Raw genomic sequence first — 8,502 nt, forward strand, 5'->3', positions numbered from 1 at the left:
TGCTAACCTTAATATCGTTTAAAAAATCAACGACAAAATCCACTTATATATATATATATATATATATATATATATATATATATATATATATATATATATATATATATATATAAAATAAAAATTACAATTAAATTTACCAAAATTATCCAAGATGGTAAAACTAAAGTATATTATAAATGTTAAAGAATTAATATTTATAAATTAATCTCCACCAGATGTAAAAGCTCGATAAACAAAATAGGCGATAGAGCTTATAATAAGAGCAAATAGTTAATAAAACATGTTAAAAAACACTTTGAAAAAGAGTTAAAAACATATTTAATCTGAAAAGGAAACACTTAATAAATGGATAGTCCTTAATCCGCGGAGGTTCGAAGAAATACTTTCCTTCTTATCAAAGGGTAGGAATTAGCAAAATGCAGGAATTGATTTTGCATGCAAAAGTATTTGATGAAACTGCAAATAAGTAAGATTAAATATGTTTTTAACTCTTTTTCAAAGTGTTTTTAACATATTTTATTAACTATTTGCTCTTATATATATATATATATATATATATATATATATATATATATATATATATATATATATATATATATAAAATATAGTCATTTTATTGCTTATACACATTTTTTTATTATATTATGTTTACCATTTCGAACTTACCATTTATTGAACATGTTTATTGTATTATCTTTTCCAATTATTACGTTGATAAATAAGTAATAAATTAAAATCCTATTATGACATTAAATCGACCATAATGCTTTTCTATTTCTTTGTAGACTAAATAAAAAGTGACACAACAATTTATTTGAAAGACAACAAAAATGCAGTAAATAAAGTTTTAGTTAAAACTATTTTGAGGGCAACATGGTAACCAGCAGATAAAACGCTGAATTAAATTTACATTTTCAAAACTTTAAAAAATAGTTTAGAAATTTATTTCATGACAAGAAATACAATGTAAGAATAAAAATTAATTTTATCAAACAATAGCTGTATTTATACGGCGTTGTGAAAAAATCTCTTAATATTTTTTTAAAACTATGTTGTCTGTTCGAAAATTAATTTAATTATTAAAATATCGTTTGGTTGTTAAATTAATGATTGAGGCAAGTTGTAATAAAACTGTAACTAATTTTCTTAAGATAACATTGTTTTAATATACATTTATATTCGCTTTCTTTAAAAATAAAACTATGTAATCAATTTACATGATTTTTGGAATATGATATTTTATTTCCATCACAGGTTATGTACATCATACATTTTTTTTTTTTAAACATCAGATGAATTCTGAACAAACAATAATATTTTTAATATTTCTTTTTAAATATTATCGGGTAGGGCTTAGCCCCTCTTTAAAACTATATTCTCTTCATCCAAAACAGTCCTAAAATCTATTTTCACTGTATATTTATTTCATAGTTGTCTAATTTTTCTATCTTGCTAAAATTGACTAATTTTTCTAAATTTCTTTACGATATTACATATTTAAATAAATATTTGTATAAATAGTAAATAAATAAGAATTTTCTTGCAGTTGCAATAAAACATCCATAGACACCCTGAAATTTACTTATAATTTTATTAGCAATTAAATGCGAATTTGAGATATTTAAAACTCTTTGGCGTCTTTAATTTAAAAAATCGGTCTATTTCAAACTGAAGTAGTGAAGTACTTTTAGAGTTATTTCCCTTTAAACAAATTTCTACTGCCTCGTGAAAGCGTCTAAAAATTGAAACCGATTAAACAACAATTTATAAGCTTTCTATGAAAACCGTTTATGATAATTAGTTTAAATTATATTTTTATGTAGATAAAAAGTAAAACTTGATAAATTAACATATGTTGAAACATATGATTAACTTAATTAATAAACATGATTTAAGTGTACATCTCTTTTACTTTGAGAATATCAGTTTTACAAAATTAAACAGATATTAAGAAGAACCAATGATTTTAATGTAAATCAATATTTCGTGCTTGTGTAGATTAGGAGGCACTTGTACAGTTGAATCAAGACATTAAAAATGACAATATCGAAAAAAAAAAAAAATGGTTATATTGTACGTATCTGTTTTGGACTGAAGATCTCCGAAAAAAATTTCACTTAATTTGATTGAGTAGTTTTTTTTTTTGTTGTTTTTGTTTTGTTTTTTTTTGCAGCGGAAAAACACGTTTTTATGACAGCACGTTTGAATATTTTGAACATGTCATGGGGAGATAACTTAGTTTAAAGCGCCGACACTCCCTCCCCATCTTTAATACTAGCTTTTCTTCCTAAAAATCGAACCTTTTGCTCGGTATCATAACAACTTGTTTTTTTAATGAAATTAAGTGAAATTTTTTTTTTTGGAGAACTTCATTCCATAACAGAGGCGTACAATATACAACTTTTTTCAATATTTAAATTTTTTTTTTTTTAATGTTTTGATTAAACTGTACAGGTACCGATTAGGGATATTTTAAACTAACGAATTTCAGCTGAAAATATTATTACGTACTTATGTGCCATGTCGAAATTAGTATGAATTCTAAAAATTGTGAAAAATGATCTAGTAGATGTGCAAGATGTACTTTTAACTAAAAGTCATTCATTCTGACATTTTGTGTTTAAAAATGGTGGCCACTTAATTTATACTAATTTCATGCAAGTATATAATAATGTTTTCACCTGAAATGCGTTGGTGTGAAACATTACTAATCTGTACAAGCACAATATTTTATATTTAAAAGAAAACACAATACAGAAATGAAGTTTATGTTTCAAGTATAACTTGATTTCTTGTCATTTTAATTGGAAAGTTGCTTCCCCTTTTATATGAATATTTCCACCTGTTAAACTACAGATAGATAAAAAAAAAATTTTTAATTATATATATATATATATATATATATATATATATATATATATATATATATATATATATGTTTTTATGTTATGTTAGTATGTTTTTAATATATATATATATATATATATATATATATATATATATATTAAAAACATACTTTTCTCACACATTATAAATGATCACCTTTAAAGAAAGGCAACATGAAAATCTTTTGGCTCATCATGGTTTTAACTTAATTTCCCTCAATCATTTTGTCATCCTGAAGAAGTTCTTTGAAAATGGGGATGAAACATTGATATTTTTCTAATGTTATAGGTTTTTCTTTCCTCTTTCCCATAAATATCATGTGTGTGTGTGTGTGTGTGTGTGTGTGTGCGTGCGTGTGTGTGTTTAAATAAAATCAGCACTTCTGCATTACACAGATAGAGCCATTTTTTGGTGCATCTCACTAAACTGTCACTGTGTGGGTAAAAAAACTATAACATCTATAACTTTGTTGGCCCTTCGACACAGGCAACAAAAAATTTACTATGTTTTTTTACAGTGACAATTTTACTTGAATTCAAAAAATGTTTTGGAAAAAAACAACAACAAAAATCCAACGTTCCTTTAATTTGAAAAATGTTTCATTTAAATTATTAAATTGTGAAGAAAAGAATCCAATGTTGTTTTAATTCAAAAATGGTTTTATTAAAATTATATTTTCTTACACAGACTTTTCAATAAGTGTTTTACAATTATATATTTATACATTTTTAGACAATAAATGCTTTGGTTTTATATATTTATACATTTTTATACAATAAATGTTTTGGTTTTTGTGTTTGGAAAAAAATATATTATTTGCTGTGTTATTTGACCAAGAAAAAATTGGAGTTATCGCCCCCTAACAAAGACGCCATCTGTGTAATGCTTAATGTTAGGTTTTCTGGAAAGTCCTTATTGTTTTAAAAGTACAAGTTGAAGGTGCTTAACAAACCTGTAAATCATTTACTTAAATCACAGATAAAACTTAGCATGTTTTACACATATTTCTCTCATTGCTGACAAAAATTTTCGAATTTATTTACTTTCAAATTACAAGAAAATGGATTGCAAGAAATTCCATGTTTGGGTAGTTATGTTTTTTTTTTTTTTTTGTTTTTTCTTAAAAAAAATGAGAAACTGCTGCTAAAATTTTTCAAGGGATTTGTGAAATGTATAGTGTAAATACTATAGGAGAATCAACTGTTCGAAAGTTGTTTGCAAAATTCACAACAGGAAACATCAGTCTTGGAGATGACATTCACAGTGGAAGACTCTCAAAATTTGATATTGATATTTTAAAGATAAAAATTGAAGAAAGTCCAAATATCACAACTAAAAAGCTTGCGTGAAAAGCCTAAAAGAAACCAAAATTAAAAAATAATATTCCATAGTGTAATTAGGTTATATGAAGAAAAATAAAGGTACAGTGATAAGATCCAAGGTAGTGAAGAAAGATATAATCGAGACCAAATGGAGTTTTTAATGTTTAAATGTAATCCATAAAACGTGATAAAGTAAAATCCATAAAAAATTGTAATATTTTCACATGCGTACTGTAAGAAAGATTTTTCTGAAAAGTTTATTAGAAAATGTTTACTGAAAAATTTCTTATGCAATTAATATATTTTAAATTAATATATTAAAAAGTTTTGTTTTTTTTTTACATGGGTGTCACCGCTTATCAAGGCCCAGAGGCCACTCGAGGATAAGGGTTAATAGGTATACATTAGTCATTGTGATTTTAGCATAGTAAACAGTGGGAATTTTGTAACTCGGATTACTTAGGGGGACGGTTCAATTAGAACTTGTTCACATTGGACTTTTTTTCTTTTTTTTTTTTACATAGGTATCAACACATTATCAAGGTCAAGAGGCCACTCAAGGATAAGGGTTAAAGAGTGTACAGTAGAAATTGGACAATATAATAATCATTAGTAATGAAAATTTGTTAAATTTGATAACTTATATGGAACGGCTCATCAAGAACTTATTTACGTTAGACTTGAACACAACCATATTGTAGTCAGCCGGAAAGCAGGAAAACGGAAGACAATTCCACAGGCGTGCAGTTCTAAGAAAGAAGCTTTGTTCATGGAATCTATGTTTAGGTTTAGGCACAGATAAAGAGTGGGGGGAATTTTTGATAGTGTTTACAGCTAGACGAAAGTATTAAAAATATTAAAATTATAATAGTATATTGAGCCACTATGAGAGAGAAAAAAAAATTCTGTAGGGTCCTATCAAATATTAATGTTTTAAATATTTTATATTTTAATATTTATATGTATTTGAGAAGTTTTATGACCACATAAGCAGAAAGGCCCTGCATATAAAAATGCATAGTGATGGGTTTAATTTTGTAATTCAATTATATATTTTTGTTCAGCTTGTGGAAAGGAAGTCTGGTGTAATTCAAATTTTTGTGGTATCTGTAAACATTCGATACACAAGAGTGGAATTACTGGTTCATGAAATTTGTGTGTAAGACGTGTAAAACAATGGAATTGGATGAGAACTCAGATGTGAAGAAAGTGTATCTGGATGACAAAGATATTGAGATTGTTACAAGGTTTTCTTACTGTGGTGATAACATTGAAGAACAGAGTAGAGAAGGTGCTAATGTGGCATCAAGGATAAGAAGTAGATGGAGTAAGAAGTCCAGGAAAATTCTGCCATTACTAACCAGCAGAGACTTACAACAGTCGACCAAGGTAAGAGCCTATCAGGCATGTGTAGTGCGATGATGTATGGAAGTGAAACCTGGCCAGTGAGGGTTGAGGATATGTGTTGCATGGAGAGAAATGATATGAGAATGATAAAATGAATATGAGTGCTAAAATCAGACTTAATTCTGATGACCTCAGAGGAAGATTAAATCTGCACAGTATGTAACAGAGCATGGACATGCATATGAAAATGCATACAAAATGAAGTCACTGTAAGGAAAAAGACTATAAACTAGAGAGAGAGTATGTTAGAGAGGAGGATCATGACGTGGGTGACGTCACGGCCATAACGAGAAGTTATGCATGGTGGGAGAATGAGGGAATAAATGTTGTTTTTACAAAAATAAAGGAATTGGGTTATTACTTGTGCTATGTTCCTTGTGATATAGACTGCATACAACATGTTGGGTCTATGTGTGTAAACATATGTACTACGTTACAAGTGTAGTGAGATGTATGCAGAACAGTAGACTTTGATAGTATGGTCACATTGACAGAATGAATGAGAGTTTTGGGGTTAGCTGATGTAGAATAGTTGAGGTAGCAGGGTCAGTTCACAGGAGAAGATCAAGAAAAACATGGAAGGATGTTATAAAAATGGACCTGAGTGGTAAATAAATACTTGGCCAAAGATAGGTTATTTTAGAAGTCAATTTCTATTATATTACCTTTTTTTTTCTTTGACATTAGAATGATATGATGGATGCAGAAACTATGATTGCATTAACGAAAATGTCATCAACACATGCTGATATGGCACTTTTGATCATATCCTCTTGAGATATGATAGCATCTATAACTGACTTTATAATAAGTAGCGCCACATTCAACCCAAATCCCAACTGCCTGAGACAGAAGTGCTGACTCCTAAAACTCACTGTTTTAAACGGTCATAATCTCTTGTCGACATGGATTTAAAGATATGCATTTTGCAGATCCAGAAGTGGCACATTGACTCCTTGTCGCAGCCACTCTTAAAGACAGGCTTAATCCTGATGACCTTGGAGGGAGGTTAAATCTGGACAGTATATGGAGATGTGTGCAGAAGAGTAGACTTTAATGGTATAATCACGTTGAAAGAATTAATGATAGTTTTTGTATCAGTAGATGTAGAACAGTTGAGGTAGCAGGTTGAGTTCATAGAGGAAGGCCAAGGAAAGCGAGGAATTGATAAAAATAGACCTGAGGGGAGGAAGAAGACCTGATCAGAGACAGATTATTTTGGAAGACAAATTCTTAAAGCCATCCAGTGTTAGCATGTAAAAAAAGATATTAAATGAATGATAGTGATGGTTGTTTTAGAACTTTATGGTATTGCATTTTTGATTTCTATAAATAATCAATTAATAGTAAATAAAAAAAATGTAATAATATGTAAATCACATCAAGGTAATAAATATCCAGACACATAAGAACTAGTCACATAAATATTATATTATTAATTTCTACTATTTATATAAAAAGAACTGTGTGTGTGTGTGTGTGTGTGTGTGTGTGTGTGTGTGTGTGTGTGTGTGTGTGTGTGTTCAGTTCAGTTCAGTTCCTATGGACTCTTAAAGGGCTGAGCCGATTTTTTTAAAATTTCACACAACTGTACTTTATGTGCCTGACAGTGTTCTTAGATAGGTTTTGTATCAGAATGTCTTTCTATAAGTATTGATAATTGATAATCTAAAAAAATCAGATGAAAGAAGAAACAGGCGATTTTGACTAAAGTTAATGCCACACAGCCTAACATCACAAGTGTATTTGAGAAGTTTTATTACCTCACAAGCAGAAAGGCCCGACATATAACATCCACAATAGGTTCTTTGATATGACAGGGGTGCATTCAAAATAAATGTTTCTGTTTAGAGCACAATTGAACCATGATACTTGACATTTGCATTTTAAACTTTAATTCAAGCCATTATATAAAATAATTTTATAAAAGCAACAGTAGGTTCTCTACAGTGCAATGTTTACTACAATGTATTGTGGACTAAGTCACTGTAGGAAGACATCCAAAGCTTCCTCCCAGTGCACCATCGTGGGTCCCCAACTAGAGCAGGCAATTAATCGATTTGATTGAAAAATAGGCGATTTTACCGATTTCAGTAACAATAAAATATGGAAGGGTTAAACATTCATTAATCCTCATTCAATCCTGAACAACGTCAGGTCCCCCTGCTAGTATGGAGATAAGCATATTTGTACAAGTTAGAAAATCATTTCATCCGAGGTATGAAAATTGTTAAACAAAATGTTTTTACAATAGGCTTTAAAAATAAAGGTACAATATTCAATTTGAAATTTATTTATCTTCAAAGTGCATTTTTATAAATTTTACAAAGTAAGGTATAAAAATTTAATTTAAATTGAATCAAAAAATTACCTTGGATTTATTTTATGTAATGTACATTCTGTTGCACTTTTTTAAAAAAAATCATTGAAAATTTTATATCTATATCATTAATTGCTAGATAAAAGATAATGTTTTTAAATTGCAACAAAATGTACATTGCATAAAATAAATCCAAGGTAATTTTTTGATTCAATTTAAATTAAATTTTTAGACCTTGCTTTGTAAAATTTATAAAAGTGCACTTTGAAGATAAATAAATTTCAAATTGAATCTTGTACCTTTATTTTTAAAGCCTATATTAAAAACATTTTGTTTAACAATTTTCATGCCTTGGATGAAATGCTTTTCTAACTTGTATCTTATCTTTTTAAGATTATATTTTAAAACTCTCCTTCTGTCTATTTCAGTTTGTATTTTTCCTCACACCACAACTCATTTTTGCTACCCCCTCTTCGTATTATTACAGGTCTGAATATTCTCTCTGTTTCAGTTTGTGTTTCTCCTCACACCACAACTGATTTTTTGCAACTCCCTCTTTGTAATACA

The sequence above is a fragment of the Euprymna scolopes genome, chromosome 23 (genome assembly GCF_053919585.1).
Source record: "Euprymna scolopes isolate OS-2025 chromosome 23, ASM5391958v1, whole genome shotgun sequence".
In the NCBI taxonomy this organism is placed as follows: Eukaryota; Metazoa; Mollusca; class Cephalopoda; order Sepiida; family Sepiolidae; genus Euprymna; species Euprymna scolopes.